We start from the raw sequence: 16,627 nt of genomic DNA, 5'->3' as shown, positions 1-16,627 counted from the left end.
GCTCAAAGCTCTGTTGGGAACAAAGAGATGTTGGGGTATATCCTCAGAGCTGCAAAAGCATTTTATGGTCCAGCTGTGAGGCCTGATGGCCTTGAGTAGGCTGGGAACACCCGAATCAGTCCTATAACCTGGCTGTGAAAAAAAAGGGCATTTGGGGCAATTTATTGTCTTTCATTTGTTTGCAAAAATCAATGGAACCTCATTAAGGAAAGGAAAGGGGTGGTCTTTCCGCTAGTTCGTTTTATCTCTGTTGTTGTTTAAACAGGTGTGAAGGCTAGAATTATCTGGTGTATTTATAGGATTTGGGGACTGGAACAAACCATTATAAATTTGACCATCAAACTTTTTAAACCTAGCCAGTCAACAGAGAAAAGCTTAATTTGGGGACAATTTAAAAACACACACATCACATTTTATTTCTCATCTATAGAAGATATTAAAATATTTGACACTTGACATTCCTGATGCTGATGTTCCAAGTCAAGCCCTCACTGGAGCTCACTTGGACTCTTGGTGTAGGCTCCAACTTGCTGTTTGAACTTAAATTTGACTCCCTCCTCCAGTTATTTCCCCACCACTCCTGACTATTGGCCATTCTTACCATAATAGCTGTCCTAAAGTGTACCTCTGATCAGGTCATAGTGATGGCGAATAATTATTTTCAGGTGCTCTGTTCCAGGCACATGCACTTTACCCATTTAAATCCTCACAATAATCTCTGGAAGTAGTGACCCTAATACCCATTTTACTGTTGAGGAACCCAAGGTTTAGATAAAACCCAAGATCAAACAATTTGGAAAGTAGTGGAACTGAGATTTGAACCATGGCAGACTGAGTCTCATTGTATAAACAAGAAGCTACCACAAAAACACTCAGTGGCTCCCCATCCTCTTATAAATCTAGAGCTATTATCCAGCATCCTGATTTTCACAACCCGTGCTTTTATTTCACACCATTTCCACCACCTGAAATGCCAAGTCTTTGTCATTTAAACCATTCTCATGGCCCTTATTTAGTATCTTCATTTCTGCCAGCTGGAACTCTTTCTTTTGTCAGGGTCCTCTTTACAGCATTATTAATTCACTTGAGATACTGTCTGGTCAAACTAGCTCTTTGACCTTGGCCAAGGCAACTATGGTATCTGGTCTTGTTTCCTTCTCTGTGTCCAAAAAAGATGATAATACCTGAGAGTGATTCCTTCCAAGGTGGATGAAAGATCAAAATGAATAATAAGTATTAAAGTACACAGTAAGCCATAAATGCAACTCAATGCAAGTAATTCTTGGTATTCACCCTTTGTATTTTCTATGGTGCTTAGCCCCATGCTTTACACTGAAATGAACCTACCTCTTGAACTGGCATATTTACCCCTAAATTATAAAAATAAAACAGAACAATAAGAAAATATTTCCTACCAATCTTTTAATTTGGTAGATTTAATTTTTATTTGAAATTATCTAGACATTTTTAGATGAATTTCCTTGGATATTCATTTTCCTTGCAAGCAATCTTTTCACTTTGTATATGTTTCCAAAAAAAAAGAAAAATTACAACCTTCCAGGTCAAGGTGAAATACAAAGAAAATCATTGTTATCAACAAAAATGCAAATTATTAATTAATTGTTGATCAAAACATTCTTTTTAAATATCAACATCAGTTACTGCCATCCAAACCCACTGATGCCCACCCTATACCACTGAGTTCCTTATTTTAACCAAAATGCATCTCAGCCTGTGATTGCTATGATTTTTTTTTCCTTACATGCCTATATTAATAGTTATCTCATGCAAGGAATCTTGAACCTAAAATTTTGGCTTTGATTCAAGACTAACCCAAAGTGAGAGATTATCTTCTTCCACTTTCTCACATAATCAGATTTAAAAAGTTAATTTATAATTATGACAAAGTCCTGCTGACTACTTCAGCCTGAACTAAGTAGACAGATACCTCCTTAAAGCAGAAAACTGGGCTTTACTAGTGAGGGATTTGTAGGCCAAGTAAGAGTGCTCCAGGATGTGTTCTCTTAGCCTCACACAGAAAATACACGGCCCTGGTCATTTTCCCAACTCCTTCAAAGGACACAAAATTTTAAAAGCAGAATATAATTACATAATTATCTATTATTTATATATCCTTTTGTTCATAGGACTTTACAAAGTTACAAAGAGAGAATATAAATGAAAAGCCAATAAATGACCCACCAACAATGTTTAAGTGATCCCCAGACCAGACTTTTGCAAAAAGAATCAAAAAGGAGCTTGTGCCTAACCCATAGTATAAAAATCTTTCTCTGGTTTCCCACTGGGAAATAGGAGGATCGGGGAATACTTACGTCTTGATTTATGTAACTCATTCTTTTCTGAATTGCTTAATTTTTTGGCACAGATTTTAAATATATCACTATAAATTAAATTTTTAAATAATGAAAGTAATAAAATTTGCATTCAACTGTCTTTAATATTTTCTAGAGGTTTGCATATTTGATCTCGGACCAACCCCTGAGGTAGCTACTACCTCTATAGATAGGAAATTTGCAGCAGAGTGTATAAATAGTTCCTTTTACAGGACAGTTAATGCAAATTTGTAACTGAAGCCTAGATTTCACCTCTCTTGTCTTTTAGATTCTTTCAACTTAACCTTTCTGCTTTTCCTGACTTCTTCTAGCCTGTTCGTTGGGATTTAATGACAAGTTCAATGACACTGAAGTAAAAGATACCGAAGTCACTAAGATTGCCTCTAAGAAAAAAAACAACAACAACAAACAAAGATAAGAGGGGTCCAAATAACAGTCTACCCAATATGTGCTCATGACACACTTGTGAAAAAAGAATATGTGTGTGTGTGTGTGTGTGTGTGTGTGTGTGAGAGAGAGAGAGAGAGAGAGAGAGGCGGGGGGTGAGGGAGAGAAGCTAGTTTATTTCTATATTATTTTGACCTAACCTGTTCATTTTATAGGATTAGTCTCATCGTTATTCTAAAAATGGATGTATGCTGCCAGGGAGAGAAAATTTAAAGGAAAAGTAGAAACAAAATTTTAAAGTCTTTATTTTACAATTATTCATTGAATGTTATTTTCTAAACCTTGCAATTCTAAAGAATGGAGCTGTTGGTAAGAATTCCACAGTCTAAATTTTAATTTCCAAGCTTAATATTTCTCTTTCAATAAGTTATAATGCTGTATGGAATCAAGTAATAAGAGAACTATACTGATGCCTTTATTATTCAGCTCTAATGATTACATTTGCATACACACTGGCTTTTTAGAAAAAAATCATAGTGTGAGTATTACCAGAATAAAATGTAAATCTCATTGGCCTAAATGAGGTGTCTGTCTTTGAAACAGGTTTCTTGGGAATGGTAGATATCTAAATGAGAAATAGCAAATTTAACAGGGACTCTAAATTCTAGAAATAATTCGGTTACATTTAATTTTTTGAAATGTTAATTTTTTTAATATATAAAGAGCTCTAGATAGTCAATAGAGCATAGAAACAAAAAACTGAATAGAATTAGAAAATTAACAAAAAATTAAAAATGACTAATAAATATGGTGAAAGGCTTTTCAAACTCACCAGCAATTTAGCAGATGGTTAGAAAACATGAGAGGCATACAGCCTAACTCTTCTTTATTATTCAAGAATGAACAAACAGAAAAAGATCAGCAAGATGCAAATGAACAAATCCTTCAGCACAAGTTGGCAGGGATGGACAATATCCTACAGGTTGGGTGATAAAGTTTTCCTCTAATTCAGATTTTCATAGGAAATAATCAAGTAGAATTCCTGCTCTATCCCTGTTCTCTAGGAGGGAATGTAAGAAAACAGTTTCATTAGGCTCTCTCCTTGAGACCCTGCTAGAGCAGGAGGTCCCTGGAGGAGGTGATGCCAACACTGAGGATAGTATCCCCTGGCAAGGAGTGGGTGAGAGGACATTCTAAAAAGATCAATCAATGTATGCAAAGGCCCAAAGCAAAAGATAACACATGTTCCTGGAACATGAGTACAAAAACCTCCCGTTTTCACCCCTATTCTCTCTCAAAAAAAAAAAAAAAAAAAACACTGTCTCCCCGGCCTCAGTTATAAGGCAATTGATTAATCCAGTTTCTCAACCCAAAACCTTGGAAGCATTTTAAGTTCCTCACTCTCTCACATCCTGCATACAACCTATAAGCAAGTTTTATCAGCTCTACCTTTGGTAATTATCTAGAATTTGATATATTTTTTTCTGGGTTCAAATATGCCTGCTTCAAGGGTTGTATATATGCTTTTCCTCTGCCTGAAACATGTTTCCCCTGAGAGCTGAGTGACACTCTCCCCCTCTCATTTGGGGGTCTCTGTTCAAATGTCACCTTCTCAAGGAGAATTGTCTTAACCATACTCAAAATAAAATAGTGACCCGTAACTCTACCCTGACACTCCCTCCTTTCATTCCTTTATTTTCCTCCATAACACTAATCACAATTTGACATTTCATACATTGACAATGTCTCTACTTCTCTACATCATAAATTCCACCCAGATAGGGGTAGGATATTTTGCACATTGTTTTATTCTGATGCCTAACTCAACAACTGGAACATAGGAGGCATTCTGTAAATATTTATTTATCAGGTAATTAAATATGAACTACTAGTACACTGGCTGGAGAATAGTTTTTGTATGAGGGAGTAGTCACAAAAAACAAGAATGGAAAAGTAAGTAAGCCAGCCTTACTGTGGTAAAGACTGGCTAGCTTTTCCCAAACCTCCTTCCGGACATGTTGAGGGAGAGATGAGTAGCTCAGGTGGCTGTTGGCAGGATTCAGCGCCTCATGAAGAGTTGGACAGAGGGCCTCAGTTCCTTGCTGACTGTTGGCTGGAGGCCTCCCTCAATTTCTTGCCATTGGATCCTCCAAAGGGAAATTTACATGACAGATGGCTTCTCTCAGAGTGAGCCAGCCAGAGAACAGAACAGAAATCAAAATAACCTGATATCAAAGTAACCCCTCAATCTTTTTGCCATATTATATTGGTTAGAAGCAAGTCACTAGTCCAAAGCATACTCAAGGGCATGAAACCAGGAGGCGAAGAATCATTGGTAACCATCTTAAAAGTTACCGACCATTAAACAAATAAACACATGAGTAAATATATATTGGCAAGTTGTTAGTATGAGAGAGAAGAAAGATGTGACATGTGAGGCATATTCTACATTCTGTAATCAGGAAAGGCCTCTCTGAAGAAGTGACAGATGACCTGTGACCCGAGGGAGAAGAATCAGTCTCGTGAAGAATCTAGAAAGAACATTTCAGGCAGAGGGCATGGTGTATAAGAATCCTGTGGAAGAACTCAGAGCATTAAAGAAACTAAAAGGAGACCAATGCAGGCAAAATGGAATATGGTACAAGATGGGTTGGTTGAGGTAGGCAGAAGCCAAATCATGAAAGGTATTTTTGTTTATGTTGAAATATTTGGATATTATTTTGAGTGTAATGAGAAACCACTGAATAATTTCTAGCCAGAGATTGATATAATTTGATGTCTAATTTGCAAAGATCACTATTGGGTAGCAGGTGGAGTGAGAGTGAAGACAGATATGCCAGTGAGGAGACCATTATAATAGGTCAGGCAAGCAATGAGCTAAAGTGGATTGGATCTCAGTGCAGATAGGCTCCTGATTCTGCTCTAAAACGGATGAAGAATCTAGAGTTGGCTAACGGACTGTATTTGTGGAGCAAAGGAAAATGAGGTGTGAAGAAATCCCCTGAGACTTCTTGGTATGGTTTAGAAATGTCTACAGATGGGTGGTATCTGATGCCACAGGATTGGATGAAATCATTGCCACATGTTCGCCAGACTCACTCTTGCCTACATCATTCAGCTCATCTATCACTCCCTACAGAGAAAGGGCCCAACACTTAGGCCTTAGGATTCTCGCTTCGACATTCTGGATAGGACAAGATGCTGGCTAAGGAAACCAAGAAATGGCCAGAGGGGTAGGAGGAATGCCAGAAGCAACTGGGGCTGTGGAGTTTAAGAATGGTGAATTTGTCTTTTTCTGATTGATTTATTTCACTCAGCATAATATAAAATTAGTGAAAGGGAATAAAGGGAGAGGAGAGAAAATGAGTGAAAATATCAGTGAGGGTGACAAAATATGAGAGACTCCTAACTCTGGGAAATGAACAAGGGGTAGTGGAAGGGGAAGTGGGTGGGTGGTTGGGGTGACTGGGTGATGGGCACTGAGGGGGGCACTTGGCGGGATGAGCACTGGGTGTTATGCTATATGTTGGCAAATTGAACTCCAATAAAAAAAAAGAATGGTGAATTTGGGGTAGAAAATAGCTTTGATGTTGAGCACTCACCTAGTTTTGTGGGTGGTCTTATCTTACTTGTAAATGATCAGGAAATTAAATGTTAAAGTTTTTCCGAATTGAATTTCCAAGTTTTCTGTTTTTATAATTTAATGTCCACAGTTTTAAGAAATCATGAGTATACCAAAATAGCTTCAAACTAATGTTCTCTGCTGTGCAAATTTTTAAAGGTAAAAGTCAAAACAGACTGCATGTTAAAAGATAAATACAAGGTCAAGGAAATATAGAAACAAAAAGGTAAAAAGTGACAAGATTAGCAAGAACAAGAAGTTATATAGAATACATGTATTCATGAATACATGCAAGAGTGGCTAGAGAAGTACTAGTCAAGGAAGAATTTACAGAGGGAAAACATTAAATGGGATAAACAAGATCATTTTATAGAGATAGAAAATGCCCAAAAAGTATGATGATGGAGAACCTTAAAGCACCAATAGTGGTTCAAACAAGTTTGAAAGGCAAGAAGAAACCGACAAAACATACTTGTAGAAAGTTAAGCTCAGTCTTCTTAGTCAATTATGGTAGAATGAGAGACAAGTGAAATGAGTTAAAGATACAGAATATATTTATTTATATTTATATATATATTTATTTATATTTAACTTATTTAATCTAAAAAAAGATATAGAATGTGTATCAAATGTTATAAATTGAAAAAATACACCATCGCCAACATTTGTAATTGAGTTTATGTTTATGAAAAACTCTAAAATAATTCTAAGAAAGAGGAAAATGTGCACTATACATTTTGAGGAAAATTGGCACTATACATTTTCGGATAATAACATAAAAAGTAGATGTTATAGATAAAAATTCAAGCCAACAATAACAAAAATGCCAGCCAAAGCTATGGAAAACAGTTAATTATTGATTCAAGTAAAAATAACAACCAGAATAGCACACAACTTAGATAATTAAAACACAAATATAGTCTTTTATCTGAAAAGAGGTGAAAAAATAAACAACATAAGCATTTAATTCAAGCTGTTGGAATGAACAATGCTAAGGAAAGCAGATGGAGATAATTGACAGTGATGAAATAGAGATGATTATATTGAAATGAGTAAATATTAACAAGTAAACAAAATAAATGAATGTTTTTATTTCAAATAAACTATTAGCAAATCTATCGGGAAAAATAAAAAAGCAAACACAAGAGATATTTAAATATATATAAACTAAAGCACATAACACTTAAACACTAAACATATGAATAACTTCTACAAATAATTTTATTATTAAGTGAATCTTAAAACTTAAACCATTATTTTTGAGGAAAATAGAAACCACAAAGAAAAAACGAAAACAGAAAGGATGCATAGACCAATATCAGAGAAAAGAAATGGGAACAACATCAAAGAAATACTTGCCACAAAGGGCTCCATGTCTAGGTGGTTTTAGGGATAAAATTATTTCAAATTGCCAGGGAAGAGATAAGTTCTATGCTACATAAATATTTTCAGGAAACATAAAAAGATGACATGCTTCCACTTCATTTTACCAAGCAAATATTTTTCTGAAATTAAATCTAACAAAAATAAACACCAAATAAAACTATAAACCAATTGCACTTATTAATAGAGATGTGAAAAACCCCCAACAAAATGCTTAATGTAAAAATATAATCTGTCATGACCAAGAAATGTTTATTTTAGACATTCATGAATGACTGAGAATTGAGATAAATAATATGTCATCTCATATCAGCAGGTTGAATTTTTCTGTGAGGTCATCCTTATAGAAAAGATTTATAGAAGATTTAGGAAAATTACCTGATGAAACTCCAAATCTATCTCTAATTCAAAAGTCATTTTTAAAATATCAGAATAGTTGGATGTTCCCTTTGAATGATATGCAATATTTATTTCAAACCAGTAGTCAATAAAATACTAGTGGTAAAAACTTAGTCATTTAACTAAAATTAGAAACAAAGTAATGCTAAAAACCACTGTCATTTTTAATATGAAAGGTCTGGAAAATGCTATAAGATGCAAAGTAAAGAAACGGAAAAATATCGATAGGGAGAGGCAAACTTATTATTTTCAGGTGATATGCTTATATACCTGGAAAAATAATTAACAGGAAAAACTTCTAAAATTCATTTTGTGAAATGGGGCCAATTCAAAATCAACATATAAAATTTTACAGTCTTTTTATAGAACTGAAACAATCAATTAAAATGTAATGGAAAAAAAGAGGCTACAGTAACAATACCCACAAAAATAAATTTCTAAAATCCATGAATAGCTAGAAATCCAAGAATAACATTAATAGAAATGGAACCCATAAGATCTTTTATGCTTTGGAAGAAAGAACAGCATATTTTCAAACAGGGCAACTCCTCTATTCCCATTAAATGCATAAATTTATTTCAATTGCCTGCTACAGAAGTTCTTTTTGCAAGCTGTCTAAAATAACTATAACCTTGCTCCAAATCTTAAACATATTATAAAATTTAAATGTACTAAATATTGACTACTGACACAAAAATGGCCACAGATCAGTGAGACATAATTGACGGTCCAACAACAAATCCCAATATATTTGAGAATTGAAAATATGATTAACAAAGAGTCCCAAATAAATGGAAAAGAAAAGAAATGTTCCAGATATGGCTTGGGGACATTTGGTTAAAATTTTAGAAAAAAAATTACAGGTTCTTCACTTACTTCATACACTGGAATAAAATCCCATATGTACTAAAGTGTTTATGTAAAAACATTTACACACAAAATATTTTAAAACACAAAATCTTGGAATATAATATGGAAGTGAATATGATTAAATGTTTGGGTGGAGTTGGGGAGCAGACAGGTAGTGAAAAAGTATTCTTTTGAACTTAAATTTAATAAAAGTAAAACTTAAAAAGATAAATGGATTTGATTACATAAAAAATTTTAAGTCTATAGACAAAACATTCAAAACATAAACTAAGAGGGAACATATTTGCAGCAAATGTGAGAGTTAATGTCTTTATTAAATAAAGAGCTATAAGAAAGATGAAAAGTATTAAGACCCCAATATAGTAATGATCAAAGGACACAAAAAGAAATTCACAGAAAATCATAATATAAACTAATATTTGTAAAAATGGTCAGCTTCTCTAAAAATATAATAAAATAATGGTTTGATGACTGGTGATATGAAATTAGGGAGAAAAAAATATGTAACCAGAGCCTGTAAAGAATGAATGAAGTGACCACTCGCATACATTCCCAGTTGCAATATAAATTGTACGTGTTTGGAAAGCAATTTGAGCCAATAAAATAGGATCTTTGGAAATATTCATTCCCTTTTTACTCTATAATTTCACTTCTGGATATAAGTCTTAAGGAAAGCATTCTACATAGAGACAAGGTGTTAGGCATAAAGAAGTGCTTCTCAGAGCTGTTTTATTCTTCTATATGCTTAAATCACATTCTTAAATCCTGTTATTTTTCACAGTGACAAACAGAAACAACTTATAAGTATAACCAAGGAGGATAATTATTTTCTGGCCCACTCATCCAATGAAATATCATGCAAAATAGACTTCAACATCGGTAAGCGAAAATAAGATAAAAATTATATGCACGATAGAATAATTGTGTCCAAATCAAAGTTTTTTGCATAGATAAGACTGAAAGGAAATATATCAACATCTTCATGACAGTGGTGATTGGCTGGTGAAACTGTAGGTTCTGTGGGCTTTCTAATTCTCTCTACTGCCAAAGTTTTCTTTAGTGAACATGAAGAATTTTTATTTTTGTTGAAACAAGGAAGAAAAAGCCAAACAAAGACAACTAATTTGCCTCACTGACTGGGTCAGCAGTTTTAAAAGGCCCGTAGGGAGAGGAGAAGGCTCCTGGGCCTAGTGGAGCTCCAGCCCCCAACCCCCTTCTCCTGGGTAAAGCCCCTCCTTTGAGAAGCAAGCACAACCTCTGAGGCAGGAGAGCTTCAGGACTGAGAGAATTAGGAACAGCTGGGGCAGATTCAGAACCATGACATGCATGCCCCTTCAAAGGCAGCTCAGAGGCAGGCAAGGTGAGCGAGAGTTCAGAGCAGAGTCAGAGCTTACGAATGGGTGGATTAAGCTAAAAATGTGCAGGAGGCATCTTGAGGGCACTACTGGTGCTCAGACTGAGCGAAGAGAAGAATGTGGCATTTGACACCTGTGGACCAGCCAGCAGCTGAGTACAAGCTGAAGGAGCAAAGTTCAAAGCTGCAAAAGTGGCTGTATTCACAGATGAAGAGACAAAGGAAACAAAGCAGCAGTTAGAAGAAAGAACTTATTTTAAATTGTTAAAAGGGTACAGCATTTATAATCAAGCCTTTCTTAGAAGTTTTTATCGATTGTTCACAGTTCTGTGTGTTGTAATTGAGAAGTGATGTTTTTTAAACAAGTATTTAATTTTACATAATACAAGCTGTTTTTTTTCCCTTTCTTTCTTAAGGTAATATGTCGGAGTGGAGAAGCATTAGAAAAATCTGACCCTGGTTTACATTTGCTTTGCTAGATGAGTTAATTATCATGAGCCTTGGTCTCTCTCTTTTTTTTTTTTTTATGGGGATAGGGTAATTCATTCAGCCAATATTTATTGCACCTCTTTACTGCAGGCTCTGTTGTTGGCACTGGAGATACATGGTAAATAAAATGGATGAGCTTCTCACAATTCAGAGGACCACTGGGGAAAACAGAATTACAAGGCAGTGGGATGAGTGTCATGGAGGTGAAAGAGGCTTCCCAGGAGTGACATCTCCCCCAAGTCCACTCTCAATTTTATCCAATAATTCGCAGCAGAATCCTGACAATACCAACATTTAAGGGACAACCACAAGAGGAGCCTGAACAATCACTGGGACAGAATGGTCATAAAAGTAGGACGAAAAGTTTGTGGATGTGGTCACAGAACTCAGGGAAGAAATGGTAAAGGATGCCTAATATTGAGGAGGATGAAATAAGGCAAAGGCTGAGACGAATCCACTGAGTAGAGCCTCAAGGGGCTATTGGTAAACCTGGTCAAAGCAATTTCTGTGGAATAATGAGGGTAGACCCCAGACTGCAATGGTTGAGGTGTGAATGTCATGCCATGAAGCGGAAACGGCAACTGTAAGCAATTTTTTCAATAAATTCAACTGCAAAGTGGAGAAGATAGGAAAAAACGCTTGGAAAATTGCATTCGTTTCCTACGACTGCCATAACAAATTACTACCAACTATGTGGCTTCTAACAACAGACATTTATTCTCTCATAGTTCTGGAGGCTAGGAGTCTGAATTCAAGGCATCAAGGAGGCCAATGACCCTCTGAAACTTCTAGGGAAGAACCCTTTCTTTCCTCTCTAGCTTCTGGGGGGTTCCTGGCAATGATTGGCATTTCTGGGCATGTGGCTAAAGCACTGCAATCTTTGTCTGTGTCTTCCTCTCCTTTGTCTTCTAAAAACACCAGCCACTGGGTTTAGAGCCCATCCTAATCCTAATCCTAATCCAATATCTTAGACAGCTCAGGTATAACAAAATACCATACACTGGGTGGGTTAAACAGCAGAAATCTATTTCTCACACTTTTGGAGCCTGGAAGTCTAAAATCAGGGTGCCTATGTGGTCTGGTTCTGGGGGGCGGCTTCTTTCTGACTACAGTGGGCCAACTTCTTGAATCCTCACATCTTGGAGTGAGCTAGCTCTCTGGCCTCTTCTTATGAGGGTTAATCCCATTCATAGGGCCTCTACCCTCATGATCTAATTGCCTCCCAAAAGTTCCATCTCCAAATACCACCACATTGGGGGTTAGTTTTCAAATATGAATTTGGGAAGGATACAAATATTCAGGCCATGACATCCAGCATGAGCTCATCTTAACCTAGCTAATTACAGCTGTAAAGAGCCCTTTTCAAATAAGGTCATCTTCTGAGTTCCTGGGAGATATGAATTTGAGGGGGACACTGTTCAATTCAATACAGACATATACAGGGGAGGTGATTTTCATTTGCTTACTTGCTTCTTTGATTATTTTCACCCTTGGTAAATAAATGATTGTGAGTTCTTTGTGATATATGCATAATGCTAATTTACAAACGTATATTCCCTGGAGATGACAATTACTTCATAAGAAGTTCTTGCAAAATTTCATGAGATTTTACACCAAATCTGTGATTCATGTAGAAAACTATCCCTGAGGGGTAAAATGGTAATACCATAATAACTTAGTTTCTCATGTGTCTCAACAACTGTTTTAAATCTATTGAAATTATCGTAATGTAGACAAGACTTCTGGGATAGAATAGAAAGAGATTTTGTATCTTATTCAATTTCAGATTTTCTCTAGGATAGTGTGATTTTAGAGTAATCCATTTCCATGAGGAACATTTAGGCCCTCTGTTACTAAATCACCAAAAGAAATCTAGTTTACATACTGTTTAAATAAGTTGACCAGTCTAGGAGGATATCATGTAGTTACAGTTTGTTATCATTTTATTGGGATTAAAATAATTAACTTATATACCTCGTTTCCTCATGGCATGACTAAAACAAAATAAACAGAACAAAAACAGATCCCTTACCTTAGGGGGCGAAAAAAACAGACAAAATTTCAAGACCAGCTAAAGCAAAGCTTTCTGACATACTGGAGTCCATTCTCTCTTTACTGAGTTTCTGTTACAATAATTAGAATTCTGAATATTAAATCCACATTGGTGACACCTATTAAAGTAATCGGGAACTGCAGAAATGATAGCTCTCACATAACATATTCACTCTTACTTTCATCCTTTATAGCTTTAACTAAAATGCAGCAATCTAAAAATACATACATTTTATTCTGGTGCCAGCGAAATAACCATAATTTTTATTTACTTTTAGTTTTTTTTCTGAAAGGAAACACCTGCAGACTCTGACCCTTAGTCTTCGGCGTTTCCAGCAATGTAATCCACAGACTAGAGTTTGGACACCCTATATGTTTCTTTTCAGATTGGATGAAGGAATAATTGTGAAGTGCTTTCTTAAATGGCCACCTGCTCTTTTCCCCTAGTGGTAGCAACTCACTTCCCGCTGACTGCGCACACCAACATTTTCCTTCCTGAGGCCTACCACTGGAGGCTCTGCATGGGTGTCTCTCATGACCAACACGTGGGGCCCACCATTACCTTTCTGGGATGCTCAGTGGAGCTGGAAACTGAATACTACCCCCTCTGCCCAAACTTGTTATCACGCACACTATAATCATTGCCTTTCTCCACTATACATTGATCTTGGGAACCACAGCAGAGGAACATTAATAGTTTAAAATAACAATCAGTTCCCCCAAAGATTCCAGGAAAATGTCCTCCTATCTCTGAAAAAATTCTAGGCTAAATGCTAGCTAGGTTTAAAGTCTTCTTCCTTCATGAGGTAAAATTATTTTGGTACATTCACTAACAAGCTCATGTTTTGCAAATTTGTATGTATATAAAGACTTGTGGTATACTAAAATTAACTACTTCTTTTGCATGAGTCAGAAACCAAAGTAGAAAATAGCCTTTCCATTGATTCAACAAGTAACATTGAGTGCCAATTATGTGCCAGGTGCTATGTTTAGCACTAGGTATACAATGATCAGCAGAACAAAAATGGTCTCTGTCCCTATAGAGTTTGAAGTCTAGTGAGGAAGACATAGAAAACCACAACTAGAGAGCTGTAAACCCTGGTAAGTTCTACAACAGTAAAGAACAGGGATTTGTGAGAGCATATAACACTGTAACAGCATGAAGCTTCCTTGAGGCCATGACAGCAGAAGTGAAATCTGATGGATGAGTAGAAATTTTCAGTGAAATACAGAGGGATGCCTTCCAGGTAGAAAAAGAGATATACGTTAAGGTGTTAGGTAAGAAGAGAACATGATCATCCAAAGGTAAACAAAGTCAATAGGTACATCACAAGAAGGGTAGGAAGGTGGGAGAGTATTGGGAGGTTAGGATTTGGATCTTTATCCTAATCACAGTGGGAAGTCAGTCAAGGGTTTTGATAGGGATATCAATGAGATAAAGTTTCCATCTTAAAGAGATTACTTAGGTGGCACTGAAAAAAGCAGATTCTAGAAAGTGAAGAATGAATGTCTGGGAGATCATTTAGGAGGCAACAGCATTAGTCTGAGCAAGAGATAATGAGAGCTTTGACCAGAGAGATGACAGTAAAAAGGAGAGGATTCAGGACTAGATTTGGTCAAGGATGATGTCTCGGTTTCTGGCTTTCAAATCTCTGTGAACCATGATGCCACTCACCATGGCAGGGAGCACTGAAGGAGGTTGCCGATGATATTATGCACCGGGTTGGGACATGTTGTATGTGGGGTGCTTGTGAGACCATCAGGTGAAGGTATCAAGTAGGTCATGCACACAGGTCTGAGATTCTGAAGAGACCGATTCAGACTAGAAATATACATTTGAGAGTCACTGACACAAAGATGGTAACTGCAGCAATGGGAGAGAGCTTAGGAGAAGATTGTAGAAACAAGTCTTAAGGAACTCCAATGTTTAAAGATTGGGTAGCATAAAATGAGCCAACAAGAGGAGTCTGCAAAGGGGAGGAGGGAATAAAACCCCAGGAGGATGGCTTTGTCCCAGAAGACAAGGGAAAAGACTGTTTTAAGAACAGAATGATTCGCTGTTGTGAAATTGGCTGAGAAGTCAAGTGAAGGCTGAACTGTATCTTTTAAATTTGGATGACTGGTGACCTTAGCAGAAGCTATTTCAGGAATGATGGGGGTGGAAGCTGGAGGAAGGGGGTTGAGGAATGTGTAGGAAGTGTGTTATTCAACAAAAATTCGCTGTTTTATGAGCCTTTCGTATATATGTTCATAGTCTAACAGGATGTTGGGATTATTAATAATGTTTGGTTGCCTGGTTACACTGTAGGTTTGTTGTAGATGAAAGAGAGAAAAAGGAGAGACAAGGAAAGAGAAAGAGAGAGAAGGGAGGAAATACATTAACTATTCAGCTCAATGGTAAAACGTGATGAACCTCAAACAGAGATGAGGGCAAATGATCTAAATGTACCAGCGTTACCTTTTGTTTAAGACTTGGGGACAAGTTTTCACCTGGACCACTGGTAACATGACCTATATAACTGCACTTGAAGAGCAGGCACTTACTTACCTGACACAAATCCGTGTGGTGACATGGAACTTTCTCCAGAATAGACCACATACTGGGCCACAAATCAGGTCTGAACCGATACCAAAAGATTGGGATCGTCCCCTGTGTATTCTCAGACCATAATGCCTTGAAATTAGAACTAAATCACAAGAAGAAGTTTGGAAAGATTTCAAACACGCGGAGGTTAAGGACCATCCTGCTAAAAGATGAAAGGGTCAATCAGGAAATTAAGGAAGAATTAAAAAGATTCATGGAAACTGATGAGAATGAAGATACAACCATTCAAAATCTTTGGGATGCAGCAAAAGCAGTCCTAAGAGGGGGAAATACATCACAAGCCAGGCACTGAGGTGGGCCCTTGATGGGATGAGCCCTGGGTGTTATTCTATATGTTGGCAAATTGAACACAAATAAAAAATACATTTATTAAAAAAAAAAACAAATCCATGTGGTGAAACACTGTATGGCTTATTAAATACTCTGTCTTAAGGTTTTCCACTTCAGCATGGCCAATCAAAGAAAAGAAGAAAAGGCCTGTTTTAATTAGGAGATATGCTTGCCTTCCTGGGTTATTTTGCTTTTATCATATTAACACACATTATGCTAAACTTATAGTCACCTAGTAAAAGTTCTTTTTGGATAGATTCTACTTCTTTACATTCATTGCACATATAATTTAAAAGAAAATAGTTACATGTATAAAAACCTATGTTTTGTCAATCCTAATTTCTCCCTCCATTCATTTCTAAATTTCATTAATCCTTCTAGCTCTACTTCATCTCCTCCCACTTCATCTCCTCCGTTGCCTTAAATCTGCTTTTGGCCACTAGATCTTCTGTTACTCTTGAGGTTCCTCCAATATCATTTTTCTCTGGGGCCCTCTATAATTCTCGATATTCTTCTTTCTCAATACTTCCTAGCGCCAGTTGGAGGAATCATTTACATTTTCCCCTATACGCTTAACCCACAGAGTACTTGTATATTTTATGGGAAAAAAGAGTAGAACACCGGTGCCAAGAAGCTAACTAACAAGGACCTCTCCAGAGTCTCCCTCATACATATACTCATACTTCCAGGTAAACCAATCAGTCTACAAACAAGAAGTAACATTAGCTTATTTCCTCCCACATTCTATTAGAAATCTTCTCTTTTATACTTTAATATTCTTA

The 16,627-nt window shown here is 36.4% G+C and overlaps 1 long non-coding RNA gene across 2 annotated transcripts in view; it reads right to left on the bottom strand.

Moving 5' to 3' along the window:
• LOC121479722 overlaps positions 1-16,627 on the bottom strand; it is a 90,580-nt gene that overhangs the window by 4,926 nt on the left and 69,027 nt on the right. The window lies entirely within an intron of this gene.

The sequence above is a fragment of the Vulpes lagopus genome, chromosome 21, assembly GCF_018345385.1.
Source record: "Vulpes lagopus strain Blue_001 chromosome 21, ASM1834538v1, whole genome shotgun sequence".
Lineage (NCBI taxonomy): Eukaryota > Metazoa > Chordata > Mammalia > Carnivora > Canidae > Vulpes > Vulpes lagopus.
The sequence above is the reverse complement of the archived record's forward strand: the minus strand, read 5'-3'. Positions and strand labels throughout refer to the sequence as shown.